Genomic DNA, 20,874 nt, shown 5'->3' on the forward strand with positions numbered 1-20,874 from the left:
AGCGAAGAGCAGGACCTGACAACGGATAAAAGCAAGCGCTATGTAGTGGCAGAACGACGAAGGCTCGAAAAGTCAGTATAGCCTACGAGGGAAGCGTGGCCAGCCACGGCGGGTTCCCCAGCCGGACCTTTTTTGACGTCAGCTGACCGGGCTTCCCTCTCTCCCCTTTCCGTCTGCTTCGGAGGGGCGTGGCTTCTGACGTGTTATCTGAAGGTGATGGTGCTTAACTTTGATGGGGACTGTTACATACAGCGGAAAGGCGTGTGCATTGGTTCGGCGGTGGCTCCAGTGTTGACGGAGTTTTTTCTCAAAACTCTTGCCAGAAAAATAACAGATTTTGTTAGCTTTTCGGGTGTTGGTGGGGTTTTGGTTCGGAGGTTTGCTGATGACATCTTGATTTGGGCTCCGAATCAACATTGCGCTACTGAGATCCAGAGCTTTATTTTGACTACTACACCGGAATTAAAAGTCACCTCTGAGTCAGCGAAAGATGGAGAGTTGCAGTTTTTCCACTTCCAATTGTTGAATAAAAAGGGGCGTTCTGGCCTCATGGAAAGGAAACTGCGAGGACGGTTGTTTCTATATATATAAAAAAAAGAAACTCGTAAACTGGGGAGTGGTAAGAAAACTACTGGAAAATGCACTGAAGAAATCTTGTTTTCATTGTGTGGGGAACGCTCTCGGTGTTCAAATGAAACGTCTACAGTCGGCGGCCGGAGTACAGTTTAGAGTTATCGTCTCAAGTGTACGTAGACAGCTTGCACGCGCATCGGGGACCGCTGAGGAAGTTTAAGGCGGAACCTTTGCGGTGATTTCTTATTTTCATGGAATTCCTCACAGCCTAAAGGCTTTTGGGGCAAAATTTAACGTAAATGCGGTTTTTAAAACGGACTTTCGTTTGGACAAGCTCACCCCGTTCGCCTGCGGACGTGAGGAACGTTGCGGGAAAAAAACATGGAGATCCCCCTGTCTAATCTGCAGACCTGTGCCTATCTCAAATACTCTACTCAAGATACTGTATCTTAAATACTTTTTGGAGCATCTTGGTAATATGCAAATACATTTGATGGAGAGTATTTAATACTCCACCTTAATAACAATTCTGAGTATCTTGTACTCATTATCTTAAATACATTTTTGACACTTCGCAATTTTCCGAGTTTTCGGTATGAAGTAGGGTGGGCGTGGAGCGGGCAAACGTGAATATTCTTTCGAGCAACCGAATCCTGTTGCTAGCTTCGATTAACTACGGTGACTTTAAATGAGCTCGTAAAAATATCGCTTTTTTGCCAACTGTTACTCATATTTCAGCTTTAAGTTCGTACAGTGAAGGTTCTCCCCTCGCCTTCCCAAAGGTGCCTTTTTGTTTCTATAAAGTTTCCCCCCAAATGATCCTCAAACCGAAGGTGTGGTTTTACGTAAGTAAAGATGCCACCCTGAAGCGCAAGCAGACCGGGATGCGACCTTCGAGAACAATGCAGACTTAAGTGTCAAGAAATAACAAATAGAAGAGAATGAGAAGTGGACACACACAAAGAAGTAGACATTTTTGTTTTGCTTTTTGTATATTTGACCCCGCTAAAGCAAAACGTCAAGGTTTTTTTTTTTGTTTTTTTTTTTTTTTGTCACTTCGTCAGTTATTGCTTTCGGGAACACAGTCAGTAAGCGAAGAGTGATAAGCGGAGAACAGAACAGGTAACAAACTAGGAGCTGGGTGACCTCCCAAAATGCCAACAAAGTGTCCCCCAAGTTTAGTGCTTTTCTGAAAGCAACCTACTTGAAAAAGGTGCGACCGCGGCCGTGGCTATTATGTGGGTTCTCTTTGTTATCCATTCACTCATATCCGTGTCCCAAGTTCGTTTATAGTGAACTCCCCCTGCAGGGAATATGGATTGTAGTTAAACGATGCGTCTAAGGTGCCCCGCAAGATGTGATACTCAGCGATGTAACTATTGGCGAAGCGCTCTAACCCGTTTGTCACCCCCCCCCCCCCCCTTTCCCACCTCGGTGTTTACCCAACACAAGGCCTTTGCATATGCCCACAGGACTTGTGGGCACGTTCGTGTCATCTTTTTGAATAGACCGTGGGGCATAGGGTAAGGAAAAAATACCAACAATTAGTGAAGTAACGTTAAGCGCCGGATCTCCCCCGAAAGCAGTCGTCAGAGTATGCGAAGTGGACTCACTTGGGCTGTTGTGCTGAGCTGGGCAAGGTGCATGCTTCATTGTTCATGCAGGCCGGAGTGGTAACGAAAGAGCCCCCCCTCCCCTTCACCGGAGAACACGAACTCCAGCCGAACGCTGACGCCGCGTTCGGTTAAGTCAGCCGAGCTCTCAGCCATTGTATTTGTTGTCTCCATCCATCTAGTTCTAAAGTTAACCGCTTGGGGCGCCACGGTCTGATCTCCTCCCAATAGCTAAAGCGACCTCTTTCTTGTTGTCCCAGAAATGTTTTGTAACATCTATCAGTGATATTGCCACGTGCGTTGCGAAGCGAGCGCGTGGCCGAATGGTTACCGCGCTCGGCTCTCGCGCGGAGTCCTTGGGCTCGATACCAGAAAGCTGACTTCTTCTTTATTTATTTCTTCAACTTGACATTCTGGTAAGTTCGAGAATTTTGTCGTCTGATCGAGTTCTACGCGCCGACCTTTCTGCGCCGAATGTCCCAGAAACCCACGCGGGTACAAAAGGCGCTCCGAGAGGCGGTCCGGAGTCAGTCTCGCCCCAGCGGTCGACCCTCCTGTTTCGCCGACATCGACGCCTGCAGAGCCTTTCTCTCTTTTGTTTTGGGGAACAAGTTCGCCCCATTAAACCTTTAGTTTCTTCAGTTATTCTCCGCCTCATCATTTATCATTCGTGACAATATTTTGCTCTTTAGAGTCGGACTGCATAAAAGAGCCCTACGAGGCTTTTTCTTTCCGTTTTGTGTTGTTGCGCGCTAATAAACCATTCTGGTAATCCAGATTTGCGCAGCTGCATAACTGTTGTTGTCAATGACGTCGATACATATTAAGCAATGCGGAAGTATCTTCAAAAGTAACTGAAATATAGTTCTAAGAATTTGTACTCTACTCAAGATACTTTACAGTGAAAGTAATTTGAGTAGTATTTTAAATACTTTATGACGCAGGTATTTAGTAACTTAACTTAAATACTTCCTTGATTATTTTGTCCAACACTGCTCCTGTGTCGCCGAGGTGTTATGTTGGACAGACAGGGCTTTGCTTAAAGGGACACTGACAGGGTATTTATGCTCGCCGATCAAGAACTGGCCGGTCCGAGTCTCGCTCACACTCTTGCTTGGTCACGGGCCGTTTTCTAAGATTTCGACGCGACCACCCAATTTAATCAAAGTCGTTGGACCCTGAAGGCACACACTCAATATTAAAAATAGAAAAAATATGAAACCCATTTTTTGTGCCTTCTAAAAAGCTGCAAATACGTTGATTGAAAAAAAAAAAGTTCCACAGAGAACCGGAAGCATTCTGTGCGTGCGTCGTTTCGCGTATCGTGGGACTCGCGGGGACGTAATGGCAGGGGACGACGGGCGTGGGGCCTCTGCTTTAGAACTGTCACTCGAAGTACCGGCAAATTCTTTCTGCCTTTAAAAAATAAATTTAGAACTGATCAAAAGAATTGGTATTCATCCCGTACGACACGCCCGGCCACCAAGCCGATTTGCGCGAAGACGTCGCCGAGCCGTTGCCCCTTCCCGTGGCAGAAGACATCGTTCGCGCGAACGTCAAGCACGAAGTGCGTACTTTGAGTTGAATATGCACACGTTCGATTTCTTTACTAGGTGCGAATGTCGCTAATGTGCGGTGCCCGTAACTGTTCTACAAAAAAATCGCAGCCAGCCATTGGTCCCAATCCCGTTTATGTTTCGGAAACTCTGTCGCACTATGCCACTTTTTGTCGGACGCAGGACATGTGAGCCAGCCCTTCACGCAACATCTTGGGAGTATTCTTTTCGAAGCCGATCACAAAAATTCACCACGGGCACTCACTCCTCATCTCCAACTCCTCAATGTACAAAACAGCTCATCTTGAAGTGCAGAAAAGCGAGCGGAACAAACATAACTGCAAAAGAATCGCAAGGCACACAGTTCCCGCTACGGCGCCAGGCATATCGTCTGCGACGCAGAGGAGAAAAAAAAAAAAAGTCCACGGTTGGGTGTAGCCACGTGCCTTCCGCCACTCCACTCTCTCCTCTCCAGTTCTTCGGCCTTAGTGCGCGGGTTTCGGTTTCGGTTTGGAGCAGTTGCCTCATTTGCCCTTTATTAAAAATTGTAAGCTACTCTGTTGCAAAATATTAATTGGGTGGTCCTCCGACACCAAAATAAAACACCTGGCAAAAAAAAAAAAAATTTTGGGGGGGTGTCAGTGTTCCTTTAAATGAGCTTCTGAAAGGAGTGTAAAGAATAAGGCACAGAGTTCTGAATTGTGAAATCACGTTGGTTCGTGTAATTTGTGTTCCCCTTTTTGGGATGAAACTTCCGTTCTGTGGAACGAAAAAGATTTGCGTAGAAGGCTAATTAAAGAAACTGTGCGTCCGCGACCGGCCGTCTTCGGTTATCACTGATCGGATGAAAGAGTTTTTGCTTGTTTGAGTGGGGCTTGGGAAACTTGGGGGGAGGGGGGAGGGACGGGAAGCGGTTGCTTGGAAGTAGGAAATCGTGCTTAGGCTTTGGCGGTTCGGAAGTCGCCTTGTGTGGTAGACCTTGGCGTTATTGTTGTTCGGGTGGCGGTTACCTTTTCGAAAGTGTGGAGCCGGGAGTGTCTTATGCTGTCCGGGTAGAACTCATTGATCGTCCTGTTCATGCGTTCGACTTCCTTCTTTTCTTTTCTCTTGCTCCATGTGTTTGGAAGTCGACTTAGTGCTGTACTGAAATCAATAAATTTCCGCTGCGGTTGAGATTTTGTTGTCTTCGTTCGTTTTTTTTTTTTTTTTATTGTTCCCCATGTCAGGGTTTACAAGATCTTGATTCCCTTCCAGCTCGGCTGCACTCTAGCACTGCTTACGATTCTACTTTGAAGGCGCCTTTCCGGTTAATCCGCGTATAAAATTACCAAACCAATTTGATATTCGTAATGGCTGAGGTCTAATCGACCATGCTCGGGTGCTTTTCTCATATTTAAAACCGCTTCAGCTTCCCTTTAACGAACTTGGAGTTAGCGCAAGCGAAATGCAGAACTGGCTTCTTCTGTCTTTTGCCTAAACTCCCAGCAGATCCCCCGGAATGGATCGCCAAACGAAGGTCTAAGAATGGAGAATTCCGTGGGAGGGGTACTTCCTTTGAAAGACGAGGCCCGCGGGGCCCGACGAGAAGGCTTCCAGGATAGTCTCAGGGTTTGTCAGCTCTTCATGTATGATTCGGTAGTCATCTACATAACGGTACACCCGGCAGCCCGGCCAGTCGCTCCCTGATGGCCCGATCTACATACATGAGAAACACCTCATTCAGAACCAGTGCAAGGCACGACCCGATGCGCACCCTCGCTCTCTGAATATACACATGACCCTGACACCCCCAAAATTACACCGACACCCCCCCAAAACAAAATATTTCTTTTTTTTTTTTAGAGCGCAGCTCTTAGGGGCCAGTTTCCGGCCTTAACGGCGTCGGCGTCGACGTCGCCGTCGGCGTCGGCGTAACCGCGCGGTGCATCATGGGAAATGTCCCATAATGCACCGCGCGAGCCCCCCACCGGGGTCACGTGACCTCGTAGGGGGGCACGTGACCCCCCGAGGTCATGTCACCCCGGTGCATCAAGGGGAAATGTCCCATAATGCACTGCGCGAGCCCCCCACCGGGGTCACGTGACCTCGTGGGGGGCACGTGACCCCCCCCCCCCTGAGGCCACGTGACCCCCGCCGATGTCGCGGGACCCCCCAATAACGTCATCGTCACTGATGACGTCACCGGCATCCACATCGTCATCGTCATCATCACTGATGACGTCACCGGCATCCACATCGTCATCGTCATCATCACTGATGACGTCACCGGCATCCGCATCGTCATCGTCGTCACCACTGATGATGTTACCGACATCCGCATCGTCATCGTCATCATCACTGATGACGTCATCAGTGACGTCACTGATGTCGTCACCGGCATCCATATCGTCATCGTCATCGTCACTGATGACGTCACCGGCATCCGCATCGTCATCATCCCTGATGACGTCACCGGCATCCGCATCGTCATCGTCATCATCACTGATGACGTTACCGACATCCGCATCGTCATCGTAATCATCACTGATGACGTCATCAGCGACATCACTGATGACGTCACCGACATTCGCATCGTCATCGTCATCATCACTGGTGAAGTCATCAGTGACGTCACTAATGACGTCATCGGTACCCGCATCGTCATCGTCACTGATGACGTCATCAGTGACGTCAGTGATGACATCATCGGCATTGGGGTCAATGACATCACTGACGTCATCAGTGACGTCAGTGATGACATCATCGGCCAAGGTCACGTGACCCCCCAAGGTCACGTGACCCCCCCTGGTTAGTTTAACCCCCCCCAGTGCTCTTCCCTCCTCCTCCTCAAGAGCTGCGCTCTAATTCGGCGTTACAGGGAGTTGTAACAGCTTTCACTTTGTTGCCAGGCGATTTATTATGGTGTCGCAAGACTACCCAAATAATGTTTCGCAACAGAGTCACATATACTTTTAGTCAAAAAACGCTACTGCTCGAAACCGAAGCCAAAACCTGCGCGCAGAGGTCGGAAAAGTGGAGAGGAGGGAGTGAGTGGTGGAAATCACGTAACACCCGACCATGCGCTTTTTTTTTTCCCTTCGTTTTTCTTTCTTTTTCTGCACAGCAGGCCACATGTGTCGCGGGGAACCGTTTGCCGTGCAATTCCTTTGCAGGTATGTTTGTTCCGCTCGCTGTTCTGCACTTCAAGATGAGTTGTTTTGTGCATTCAAGAGGTGGAGATGAGTAGTGAGTGCCCGTGGTGAATTGCCGTGATCGGCTCCGAAAAGTATAGACGCTTTGCAGCAGCTGTGCATGGACGCCGCCATAACTGACCTTCAGTTTTCGTTTCCTCTTATTTCGTTTATTTCACTTCATCATTACTATAGCAGGCCAGGTTATTGCCATATTAGATTCAACTGTGTCCTTTTCTAAAGCATCGGCCTTTGTAGAGGATCGTCAACTACCGTTTCAGTTGCTCGGCATATCGGTAAGACAAGAGAAGGTCAGCAATGGCGGCTGTGATTGGGCGCGTGTGTAAAGCGTCTATACCCTTAAGATTTTGCGTGAAAAGCAGCCTCACATGTCCTGCGTCCTAAAACGGTGGCATTGTGCTGCAGAGTCTACCCAACTTTCCGAACGATGAACGGTAGCGGGACCAATGGCTGGCTGCAATTCCTCTAGAACATTTATGGGCACTTCAAGCGGACTCTATACGATTTATCTGCTCCTCGCATTTTGGGGAAAGGGATTACATTGAGTTCGCAAGTGTCAAAAAGGAAATCCCATACCATTTAGTTCAGCGACGTTTCGTACACAACTTTTGTTTTTTTCAGTGATACTTGTAAAAAAAAAAAAGAAATGTAAATATCGCAAAATGTTAAAAAAAAACAAGAAAAAAACGTACGCCCACACGATCGAACCCGGTTCCGCCGAGTGTGAAGCGGACACCTTTCCACTGAGCTACTGGGGAAACACTTTCGTTTTTAATAATGCAGCCGGTCACTGTAGGTTGCAAAGTTTGCTGCCGATTTCCCACCAGCAAATGCACTCCCGGGTTGAAGTCGGGCAGCACCACGCATATGCCGCATTCGCGCCTAATAAAGAAATCGTACGCGTGCATATTCAACTCGAAGTACGCACCTCCTGCTTCACGTTTGCGCGAGCGGTGTCTCCAGCCACGAGAAGGGGGCGACGGCTCGGCGACGTCTTCGTGCAAATCGGCTTCATGGTCGGGCCTGTCGTACGGGATGAATACCAACTCTTTAGATCGGTCCAAAATTTCTCTTTCAAAGGAAGACAGAATTCTCTGGTACCGCGAATGACGGTTCTGTAGTAGAGGCTTGACGCCCGTCGCCTGCTGCCGTCGCCGTCCCTGCGAGTCCCACGTTACGCGAAACGACGCCATGTTGAGAATTACGCATTGAACGCAAAGAAAGATTTCGGTTCTCTGTGCAACGATTTTTTTTTAAACAACGTACAGTGTAGTTTTTTAGAAGCCGCAAAAAATGGGTCTCATGTTTCTTTTTCTATTTTTATTATCGCGTGTGTGCGCCTTCAGTGACCAACGACTTTGATTAAATTTGGTGGTTGTGTCTAAACCTTAGAAAACGGCCCATGATTACGGAAAAGAGAGTGAGCGCGACTCAAACCGGCCAGTTCTTGATCGGTGATTTCCGGGAGGAAAGAAACCGAATTTCGAGCCGCAAATGGTGTTCTGGGTAGTTGGGATCTCACATGCCACGTACGACTAATAACCTCGGCGAGCATAAATACCCTGTCAGTGTCCCTTTAAGGTTGAGCGGCGGTAAACATCCAGGAGCTCCAGGAATCCACTGTAAAACCCATAACGCAGAGCTCCAGAAAGCCACTGACTGCAAAAACCTATAAAGCAGAGGTCCACTCTGTAACTTTGTTTCGGAGAACGGGTGCTGGCAGAAGTATTCGGCGTCCATTTTGCCCAGGAACGTGTGTTCACTGACCCTCCCTCAAGCCTTCCGGGTGACTAGTGCCTCAGAACTGATCTCCCATCTCGATCCCCTCCATGTCTCCTCCGCGCCCCTCGGGTTGTTCTGTCTGGACATTGAGGACATGTTATAGCCTAGATGTACAGTTGCGTGTACATTCTGTGAACCACGCCATCCACGAACAAGGCACATGTCAGTTCCAAGACTCCTCCGGTATTCCAGCCAGTGGTTCGTGGAGCTCCTGGATGTTTACCTCCGCTCAACCTTAGTGGAGTACGAGGATAAGGTGAATAATACATAAAAAGCAGACGGACCTTGAGATTATCCTGGAAGCCTTCTCGTCGGGCCCCGCGGGCCTCGTCTTTCAAAGGGAGTTCCCCTCCCACGGAACCCTCCGATTCTTAGACTTTCGTTTGGCGATCCTTCCCGGGGGAATCTGCTGGAAGTTTAGGCGAAGGACGGAAGAAGCCAGTTCTGCATTTCGCTAGCGCTCACTTCAAGACCGTCAAACTCGTGAGGTCCCTTCTGACGTCAGCGCGTTCTAGATCCTGCCCTCATTACACGGAGCATGGTGTCCGGCTAAAGACGCAGAGGTTGAGGAAGTCCGGCTTTCCCAATGACCTGCTGGAAAACTCGCTCAAAAGCCTAATTTCCGCCCCTGCTGCTTCAAAACCGGTACCCAGACAACAAAAAAAGGGGCTGGCCGTTATACTTTTACGCACAACACAGTGCATCGGCTAGTAGCGCTCGCGTCCAGATTCGTTGTAGGGGTGGCGTTCAGCTGAAAATTTAAACTGAGACAATTGTGTAAGGTGGTTAATTGCATTCCCCTAAACACGACCTGCTCTAATATGCATAGACATCAGTTCGTTCCATGTAAAAAAAAAAAAAAAAGTCTGCTCTATTCCGCTCACCTGCGGCGGAGAATACATAGGCCAGACAGGCAGGTGTATGAACGACCGCCTGCGGGGGCATTCCAGAGAGGTGGCGGGGCCCGGGGAGGACTTGGGCCTTGGCGCACCCGATCGTGGTGCATCGGCGTGCGGGCGGTGTGCGCTCGCCTAGGTTCGAGCACGTGCACGCCTTGGGGTTTCACAGCCAAAGGTTTGGAAGAAAGGTTATAGAATCCTACACCATAAAGGGCTCAGATGCAAATGTTTTCTCTCTCGCGCTGACACCCTGCCATCGAGAGATCGCGTTCTTGCGTTCCGAGCTTTCTAGTTTGGGCTAGACGACCTTGGTGTATAACTCATTTCCTGCCCTGTCGGCTCTCTTCGTATCTTTACACTTTGGGTCACCCCCCACCCCCCCACCCTCCCCCTCTTTCTTATTCTTCCTTCGAATTTCCCTCACTCCTTCCGTCTCTCGCCATCTCCGGCATGGGAGCCGGCAAGTGGGCGAACGTACAACCATGAATAAATGTTCGTTGTGAGTTGAAAGATACGTACCCGTCTGTGTTCTTGTCCTCTTTGTGGTAATTCTTTCTGCTGTTTTTTCAAGTCTACCAACAAGCTCCTTGCGTTTCAATTCTACAAATTGCTTACTTTTTCGGTTATCAGGTGCACTGATGGCACAGCCATTTCGATTCAAATATAGACGCTTGATATCAAAAGGCTCGTTTGATTTACCTGCCCCTCCATGCACCGGTGCAGAAAAGTGTAAGGCGGTGTATACCTGGCCTTATCGCAATACACATACCGGAAGTGCACCGCCCTACACTGTTCTGGTCCGATGCAGGAGGTAAATCGAAAGGGCCTGTTGACGCTCTAGTATTCTTCCTTCGTGCCTGACTGTGATGTTCTGACAGAGAAGTTAATCGGTGCGCATTCGCAATTAGCCTAATTTACTTTTACACGCTTTTGGCTCATGATACATGTTTCAACGAATTGTGTATGTACGATTGATTATGCATGTTGTTGCAATTTCTCAAACCTATCTATGGAATACCTGGCGACTTATTGAAGGTCAGATAAAGCACTTTAATAATCCCGGCTGCAAAGCAAAGACAAATTTTATTACTTGCGACAAAGATTTCCCAAAAGGTGCCCAAACGCTGCAAAGCAATCACAAATTACATAAAAATTTAGAATAGGGATTAGGTTGTAAATTATTGTAGTAAAAACGTTTATTGGCAGGAGCACCTGACTTCTATAAGTTCGATTAGACTACTATAGAACCGCGACTTCCTGGCAATTCAATCATATGTGCGCAGTATTGGAGAATTTCGGCCTAGCATTACCACTGGCTCCCACGGGCACGGCAGCGCTCCGGGGGCACTACATTCTAAAAAAAAGCCCGTGTGTCTGCTTACCGCGGAACACTCGGAGAGCCAAACAATGCAGCTTGCGGAGGCATGCAGCTCGGCGCATGACAATGGCGAAACATATGTTTAGACCGAAAAACGAAGAATTCGATCTAGCATTAGGCAATGCAAGCGTGACGTTTTGAATTGTTTAATACTACATCGCAGACTTCGTTTTCTGGTCCGAACATATGTTTAGGCATTGTCATTCGCTGAGCTGCCTCCGCAAACTGCAGTGACTGGCTCTCCGAGCGTTCTGCGGAAAAGTAAACGCACGGTTTTTTTTTCGAGTGTACCCTGCTCGTGTGCTTGCAAATGTAGTGCGAGCTCAAAGTAGCGCGGTGGCTGATCGCGGAAGAGGTATGCTGATATCCTCTATCGCAGAGTTTTAGCCTACCGCGTCCGTGATCCGCCGCCGCGCTACCGCGAGCTTTCACTAGACCTCAAAGAACGCTCTTCAGCGCGAGCCGCGGATCCCATGAATCGCGGTATGCCAGATTTTTGTATTATTTGGAACATGAAAGATCCCACACGATTGTATTACCGCAAGTTGATTTTTTTAATTCTTCTATTTCATTGGATAAGAATTTTTTCAGACCTATACTTTGTATTACCCTACGATGAACTACAAGCCAAAGCTACTGACCAGCACTCCCAATGACTATATACTTTGAAACTACGTAAACCAAGTGGTATACCGTTAAACGTGAGGATCGAATCGGAGCAATACACCACGTCTTTTTATTTGCTCGCGATGTGACCTCACGGCCCGTAACTTTGCCTCCTACTCAATCACGGGTTCAGCTGAACTGTAGGAATGTGCGTGTCGTTAACTTGACTCTTTTAAGAAACATTTTGGTGTTCTGCAGTCTTAGAATCGCAAAACAGGAAAACAGTATTCCATGACCTAGTAAGCTTCGCATTCTGAAAAGTGTCTCAAACAAACGTTTCCCTAGCTTCCATCAAGAAAGTTTACTGAAAACTTGAACTACTCTACGAAGAGGTGGGACGCCTTCGCCAAGAAATCATCCGCCTTAGAGAGGTGCGTGCTGCAGCCCCTGCCGCTTTCCGCCCCCTCCTGTGCTACCCAAACTGCCGATGGAGACATCGGAGTATTTTGCAGCCCCGGAGACGTTTCTGGCAGACGAAAACAATTTTGAATACATGGTTGCTTTACATGATACCTTCCAAAAGTAAAAAAAAAATCAGTCAAAGTTGAGTCATTTTCAAACCAATAGTTTCGATTGTTTTAAACCTAAGCAAATTAAGGAACCTCTATATCCGCAAAATTGAATGAAAACAAAACGTCGTCTTATAAATATGCCGGGTGTTTTTTTGTTTCTTTTTGGCAGTTCAGAATTTTAGAAAAAGGGAGTGCGTTTTACAAAGAGACTGCTTTCACTCCGTGTTTATCGGGCTCGGCGGACATTAGGTGGTGAATTAATTGCCACGATCAAGCGACTAATTAACAAAACGCGCTAATTGAGTTTTTAATTCGAAGTTTTTATGGCCCAGGTTCCAATTACAATTTGAAGTCAATTACCACGGAAGGCTAAAGGACTCAGATAAAAAAAAAAAAGCAACGTGCTTTGATATATTTGTAACTAAATTTGCTCGTTCTCATCTAAAATTTCTCAACTGGACGGAAATTTCGCATTCAGTTACAACTGTTGTAGCATTCCAGCTGTGTACCCTTCAGTCATCATTTCTTTCCCCGCCCCCCCTCCCCGTACGTCAAATTGAGATAACCAGAGGAATAGACCTATTGCTAAATTACCGATGTACCGAGGAGAATGCAGGGCATGGTGTTCCACGCGACGAACGTGCTGGCGTCTGCGGCCGTAACTGTTCTAAAGCAAAAGTCGAAAGCAAAAGGCATGTTGCACGCGCGTTCATCATCGCTTTATTTTGGTTATTTACTTCAATCTTTTATACGGGGAAGGCGTGCGCGTGCGTCGCGTCGAACACCACTCCCTGCATGCTTTTTAATGCTTGGGTAATTCAGCAATGTAGGTCTATTCGATTTAAAAATTCTATCAAAGTTAGCACGTAGCTGGTTAATATGTCAGATATTGGCACAGATGGTGTCATTTTTGCGTCGTCTAGAGTCTAGGAACAGGTTTGGTACAATGACAAACCTAATTGTCACGGCTGCGCCGAAAAGGACGCTTTTTATTTTTGCCACATTTTCATTGTTTTACTTCTTTCAATCTTGAGACAACCCACTATTCTACGATACCACTTGAAACTTCGACCTTCAATTTTATCAAAGAAGTTTACCTCGAACCACCTAAAGGGGCCCTGCAATCATATTTAAGCGTCTACCTTTTTTTGCGGTTTCTACGTCTGTTGGGGTTCGGGCAAGCCAGCGGGCACGGAGAGAGTAACTAACTGTCAGTGCGTCATATTTTAACCGGATGACGCGGAAACTTCCCCCACCGACGGGGGGACCCACGTTGCCCAAATCGCGTGATATGTGACGTCTTAGGTCCTGGGCTTACTACTGGTCAAAGCCGCCATCACTCTCAAGAAAAAAGGGTGTAAAAGGTTGTATCGTTAACCCTTTGTCCCATATAATACACCCCAAAACTTCAATTCGACGTACAGCGCCGTACAGTCGAACAGACGGCCCAAAAGTTTACGAGAGGCTTGATAGGCGTCTGGTACAACGTTTCAAATAGCTAAAGTACGCATCAAAGACAACATAAAGAAAACACCGAGTTTTTACAATATGGCCAAGAAAACCACGATTATTTTCTTTGTAGTCAGTAAGACGTACCTTAGATATTTTAATGAAATGTACCGCATGGCTATCAAGCCCCAAGTAAAATTTCGGGCCGTCTGTTCAACGGTAGGGCGCTGTACGTCGAATTGAAGTTTTGGGGTGTATTATATGGGACAAAGGTTAAAACAATACACCATTTTACACTGTTTTTTTTATAGCTTAAAAGCTTCTTTTTAGTCGAAATACAAAATATAAGTGGCGCGAACCGTTTCAATTATTTATAAAGGTAGTTTTTCTACCGCATTCTAGATCAGAAAAGAAACGAATGCAGTTTATAAAGTGCGGAAACAAGAAATGACCCGTCGACATACCCGCCACCAAGCGGTGGAAAAGGCGGCGCATACTGGCGGGTGATTCAAGGAGCGGCCAGGCTCTTTAAATCGACCGCAAAATTCGGATTCTTAACCTATCGCGTTCCGATTTTGTACAGCGTTGCCCACAGGTGGTGCATTTTTTCTATAAAATTTGCAAAGAGCGAGCGTACCCGAGAAAAAAGTAGAAAAAGAAAAAGGCTTAGCTCCCATGGAAACGCAGCGAAGTCGCCGGTCTTCAAACCACAGGGCGCCCAAAGGTCTGAAGACCGGTGGCTTCGCTGCGTTTCCATAAGAGTTAAGCCTTTTTCTTTCTCTACTTTTTTTTCGGGTAAGCTCGCTCTTTGCGAATTTTATAGAAAAAATGCATCACCTGTGGGCAACGCTGTACAAAATCGGAACGCGATAGGTTAAGAAACCGAATTTTGCAGTTGATCTAAAGATCCTGCCCGCTCCTTGACATCACCCAGTAGAAAGGAGTAGTGGAATCAGGCGCCGACACGGAAAGGTCCCGGATGTACGCGGCGACGCTGCGGTCGTATGGACCGGAGGATCCGACCGGCTCCGAGCGTTCCGAAGGCCTTCGGCGAGCAGCTTTGTCTTGCGGTTTGGCCATTTCGCGGTATGGCAGCGCGAAGTGGCTCCCATTCTGAACTGATCTTTACCCCGTGACTGCTGTCGTTTGTGGCCAATGAAGTGTCATGCTGAATTAGTGTTTAATCGCGCAGCACATGCAATGAGAGCCGCTCTGGCTGTACGCTGCATATAGCCTGTCCAGAACAGGCTTTAGTGGCGCCCTCTCGCGCCGCTGACACGGAGTGCGGGAGCGGTGAGTGCTCGCTGAGCTCACGTTCTAGTTCACAAGATCAACCAAGGGCGTCTTGAAGGAGGTTATTTTTTGCTTGTTTTTGTATTTTTAATTTGCCTATAACTTTTTAAAAGAAAGCGAAATTCGAGAAAATTAAAGCTTCATACGTTCAGTGCGCTCAGGTTTGGTGCAAATTAAAAACCAGTAAAAAGTCCTTGCAGGGTCCCTTTAACACGGCGATCAAAAAAAAAAGGATTGCATGCGCACTTTAAAAAATACTCGTGTGTCCACTTTCCCATCACACACTTAATAGCCAATCGCAACAAAATGTGGCTCGAGCTCGCTGGATCATGGTGTCGAACGTGTGTTTAGGCCTAAAAATAAAGTCGGCACTGGCACATTAAGCAACGCGAAACGTCACGCTCATTGTCCCAACGAAGACTTCATTATTGGGTCTGAACACGTATTCGTCCCCGCTACTCACCGAGCACGTTCCGCTGATTGCTGTGACTGGCTATTAAGTATTTCATGGGAAAGGAACGCACCTGAATGTTTAGAGTGTAACTATGCGACAGATCTAGCAGAACGTATATGCGGTTTATCTCCATTTCTGGTTGGAAATCATTTTCCCCCAGTCAAGCTCAGGTGTTCCTTTTTTTGCTTATGACCTCATATTCTATTGCCATAATCTCTGACACGTAGGCATCCAATCCCAGTTTGGGTAAAGTCTACATTTTACATAATGCGTACTTTCTTTTCAGTTTTTCAATGTGAACATCCCGATTCTCATTTGTGTTCTGTGACCTGTATTTTGCATACTTTAAAAACTCATTTCATGGCAATTCTACTTGCAGCTTTCCCACCTTAAGAGATTTGACGGCTCAATACTTGCATAGAAGGCTAACGGCATGATGAGTAGTTCGTTCTCATTGGAGTTCTCCGTCACCTACACCTACCAGAGGTCGACGGGCAAGCTTGTGTTCGAAGGGACGGCAGCCGAGAAGGCCGTCCGTCGTAAGTACTCCCACATTAAATACTATTGAAAGCAGTGAAGGGTAATCTGGAGTTTGAAAGGCTATCATGACTTAGAATGAAGTGAATTCGGATTGGATCGGCGGCGACAACGACGAGCACGGGAAAGCGGAGGAGAACAAGATAAGAACGACGTATTCAATAATGTAGAATATATCGACGTTTTAGATTAACCAAGGAGTTCGTAATACCAATGTATAGATCATTACATATAATGCTCCTGTGTATCAAGCCATGAATAAAAAGCAAGAAAATTGTCACATATATCTAAGGTAATAAAATTCAATTTTAACATTTCATAAAGAGTTAAACTGTTTATGAAAGTTATGTTGCTCTAAGTGCCAAAGCAAAAGAGAGAAATACATCAGAAAAAACGACATAGCGAATAAAGTATTTAATTCAGAACCTTTTTTTCTGAAATGATAGATGTTATGCCTTTCCTGCTTAGTTGAACATGCTTATTTGGTTTTAATATTGTTGTGTAGTCAATGACATGTTAGCTTTACTTTTTTTGTTCCAAAGTAAAACGTACTTACCCCCTATTGCTAGCAACTTCATGACAAAATGTTTATAGAAAACGTCAAAAAAATATAACATTTTGTAGAATCGACAACTCCGAGAATATGATCTTGCATAGCTTTAAAAGTAGACTTTAATCATTATGTCACAAAATCTGCTCACATCTTTTGTTCTCCGGCTGGAATGACAGTCCTCGCTCTACCAGGTTTTACAGGTATAGAAAAGATAGAGCGCAAACCTAGCATGGTGTTGTTTTTATGTTTCAAAAGTAAGATACTTCTATCAATATCAGGCGGAATTGAAAGTTTGAGAGAACACGGATGTTAAAGTAGTCTTTTTTACACCCTTTTTTAGGTGCTGCAATCGATAACTTCCGAGGACTCGAGTTCATGGAATGCGCGTTCCACCTCGGAAACCGGTTCCTTAACGTGCGCGGAAACCTGAAAAAGCTGGAGGACGCGTAAGTAAAGAAAGCAATTTTTGTTCAAATTTTTCTTTCATATTTTGCCTTAAAATTTATTAACAAAATGTCTAGTTGCCTACACCGTTGGCACCATAAGAGAAAAAGACAACGAGCTTTGCGTGTAATTCAACGCTGAAAAAAAAAACAATTACATTCCATCCACAATGTGTGGATTGGAATTTTTCTTATACATTTACTATAAGAACAATGAACAAAGCAAGAGGCCTGATTTACACAGCCGGCGATTCGCCACCCCGTCGTTTGGAAACGACGGCTTTCCCGTAATTTGAGAGAACTTTGCAATATTTTCTCGCCGGAACATGACGGAGTCGTCACATCCCGGCGAGAAACCGCCCGGAATTTTTTTCCAACGACGGGGTGGCCAAACACCGGCTGTGTGAATGATGCATCATGCCTTAAAAACATGGACATCTGGATTTGTTGCATAAAGGGGTTATTATTTTTCGCTTGGAGCCGACATTTTTTAACATTTCTCGAGGTGTAAACGGGCCGTAGTCCATACCTTGTGGATTGAATGTAATAAGGTGCATATAACAAAAGTCGCAATTTAAAGAAGAAAAAAATGCAGCAGCAGGAGAAGCTGTATCTTCATTGCAATTAATAAAATGCAAGCCTACATACATGAGACGACGTAGCTTCATGCACACGATGATGTGCCTCCAAATTTTATAATTGTTGGTTTTAGGAGATGTTTATACCACCTGGGAAGTTACAACGGTATTTACGACACTTAACCTAAATTGGCAATAACCACTAGACTTGGTTCTTTATGTTGACATGAAAGCAGTGTTGGAGGTAACGCGTTACTAGTAACGGCGTTACTGGTAACGCGTTACATTTTTCGCTAACGCAGTAACGTACTCGTCAGTATTCTGAATGACTAACGAGTAAAGTATTTCCGTTACTTTTTTACGGTATCGGCTGTCAAATTTTGTTACTGGTTACTTTTGACCAAAACTGGTGAAATCCTGCACGAGCTTATCTCAAAATCCTGCACCAGCTTATCGCTGCACGGAACCAGCATCCGTCACGGTAAAGATGGAAAAAAAAAAAAAAAACTCACTTCTCGCAGGCGAAACAAACCTTCGGCTACCAGCTAATTCCGTTCATCCTCTTTCTTCTTTTTTCATCGTGTCACCACCCACAAGGCTTGAACGAATGACTGCGTTACAGCCTCCTCCCCTCCCTCCTCTCCCCCCCCCCCCCCCCCGCTTTGTGCAGCAGAAGAGGACAGCGGGGGAGGGGGGGGGGGGGCAGCCGTGGAGACACATCCGTTTACAACAGTGGACAACTGGTGGCGAAGCGATTTGCTCATTTCTCTAGTTTAAAAAAAAAGAAACAACCTTTGTGGAATATTTTTATTCTCGCTCTCCCCTCGCGGCCTGAAAGTTTCTGACCCACTTTTGTACATAGAAGAATCATTCGCTTGATTAGTCTTTCATTCCCTAAGGTCATGATAAAAAAAAAAAAGTTTTAAACCTGGAAAGAAAACTTACAAACACGAAACCTTTTTTTTTCTTCACAGAAGAACTAAGAGCTACTGCTGGTAAGAGGCAGCAAGTGATTATAGCCAGTGTGCTGGTATCCGGTGTCCTGTTTCAGATGGTGAAGTAAATCAGTCTCTGGTAATAGTATGAACCGGACTGTTGCTAAAACCGGCGTACAGATGAGGGGTGTCGGCTGGCTGGATTACGTGTTAACACATCCACAGAGCCATTATATCCATCGATGAATGTAATGGCACGGTGGATATATTAGCTCGTTGGATGTGTTGACATGTGTATGGATGTAGCTGCTCGAGGGATGTAGTTGCTCTTTGAATGTAGTTGCTCGATGGACGTAGTTACTCGATGGATGTAATTGCTCATCCTATGTTACGACGCCTAGCGTGCCATTACATCCATCGCGCTAGCGCATCCACAGAAGCCAAAATGGCCGCCATTGGGCTTTTTGCATTATTCGCATTCTTAGGAGGAGAGCAAGCTCGTTTGCTTCTTGCACAGGGGTCGCGGTGACATCATAAAGACGCTGAGCTCTGAATGGAGCTCTGATTGAACGATAGTGGTTAGAGCTCAAGGCAGCTTGCTTTGAGGTCTATCCACTATCCTTCATTCAGAGCCAATCAAAGCTCGGCGTCTTTATGACGTCACCGCGACTCCTACGCAAGAAGCAAACGAGCTTGCTCTCCGCATTGGTTCGAAAGCCACAGGGACATAACAAACGGTAAGCCCCAGAACGTTCGTATACCACAATTAAATTCTATAATACATTCAGATTTTTTTGTTTCAAAGCAAAAGAAAAGGTGTGATTGTGTGTACCGTCCTAATTACATAATAAAGTTTATATTTATTTATATTTCAGGGTGAAAAAAGCAGCAACTAAAGTGTGATCACTGTGGAAACAACGAACAGCGAGCCGACGAACATGTTCGACTTTGGAGACGCCGAGGCCGGCAGAAAGTGCATCACGCACAGAAGGTCCTTTCACTCGTTTTAGTTCGTTCATTTTAGCGTATAAGTCTTCAAAATATTGTGAACTATTATACGGCATAGTTAAACAAAGAAATAAACCTTCGTAATTGATGGATGTAAGGGGGTCGTTTTTGGAAGAAGCTGCACGTTAGATGTGATGACAAGATGAATGTGATGACACGATGGATGTAACGGCACGGTGGGTGTAATGACACGCTTTTGGATGAAGTGGCTCGATGGATGTGATGGCGCCGTGGATGTAATGACACGATGGATGTAACGGCGTGATGGATGTAATGGTATGTTGAATGACCTGGCCAAAAATGGATGTAATAGCACGATGGATGTGCTGGCACAATGGATGTACGGGCACGATGGATGTAATGGCTTGAAATTGGACGTATTGGCTCGATGGATGTAATGGCACGATGGATGTGTTGGCTCCAAGCCGGTTGGCTGGTTGTGTTCCAGCAGTCCTCGTTCCCATTCTGTAGTTTATAAAAACCAATTGACTAACATCTCCGACTCATTCTGCGCGTGAGATGGGCATGAATAACGAAAGTCCGTCGCCATGGCCAGCAGGTCTGAATGAAATGTATCAACTAAAGGAGACAGAATCAGGTAATTTACAGTTTCATTGCCTAATCTGCATGCCGAAAGTTAAGCTGCTTCGCGCATCAAAACACTATGAAACCACTGCGTAAATTTTTATCTTTATCCAAGCTTGTTAAGGAGGCTTATCGTACATCTCTGCCAAACATATGTACTCGAACAGAAAAGTATCGTAAAAGTAACGTTCGTTATTTTTGAAAAGTAAGGGTAACGGTATATCGTTACGTTTGTAAAAGAGTAACGTAGCTCGATAACGCGTTACTTTTTACCAAACTAACGAGTAACGCTATTTCGTTACTTTTTTCGGTAACGGGCACAACACTGCATGAAGTACAGAAACAGGATCTCTTAAAAGTCCATTAGAGACCTTTTCGTTCTCCAGTGGAGCACAAAGATGTGCAAAATCGTAATTCCGTTTACAGGCAAGCAGAATACCCGAGTTTACTTGATTTGTTAACAATGGTAGCCGATATTGCATCAAGATTTTATGATTTTAACCAGTATTTTGTTTGCTGTTTTAGGAGGATACTAAAGGAAGTGCGAGCGAGTAGAGGATTGGGGTCAGACGTGATCCAGGATCAAGCATGTGGGAGCAGTGTTGTCACGTTTTTAACATTTGTTTTATGTTTTTGTTTTAATTGAATATGTTTGCATGCCTCCCCCCCGCCTCCCCTCCCCTCCCCTCCCCCCGCTTTAAGAGTATGATAAAGAATATTAAATGCAATTGTGATTTTGAGTCGTTCCGCGGGAGACGTCGTGAGTCTGTGTGTGGTGGGAGTTGTGGCGATTGTGAGGTTCTGTTAGGCCTAATTTCTCGCTGGATAAAATGTCATATATTGTAGAAAAGGCAGCCCCATGTTATTGT

General features: G+C 46.0%; 1 pseudogene; it reads left to right on the top strand.

The window, feature by feature from the left end:
* Positions 1-11,966: 11,966 nt before the first annotated feature.
* On the top strand, positions 11,967-20,651 carry LOC120849321 (annotated as a pseudogene).
* Positions 20,652-20,874: the final 223 nt, after the last annotated feature.

Source organism: Ixodes scapularis, unplaced genomic scaffold, assembly GCF_016920785.2.
Source record: "Ixodes scapularis isolate PalLabHiFi unplaced genomic scaffold, ASM1692078v2 PGA_scaffold6__148_contigs__length_123643588, whole genome shotgun sequence".
NCBI classification, from domain to species: domain Eukaryota; kingdom Metazoa; phylum Arthropoda; class Arachnida; order Ixodida; family Ixodidae; genus Ixodes; species Ixodes scapularis.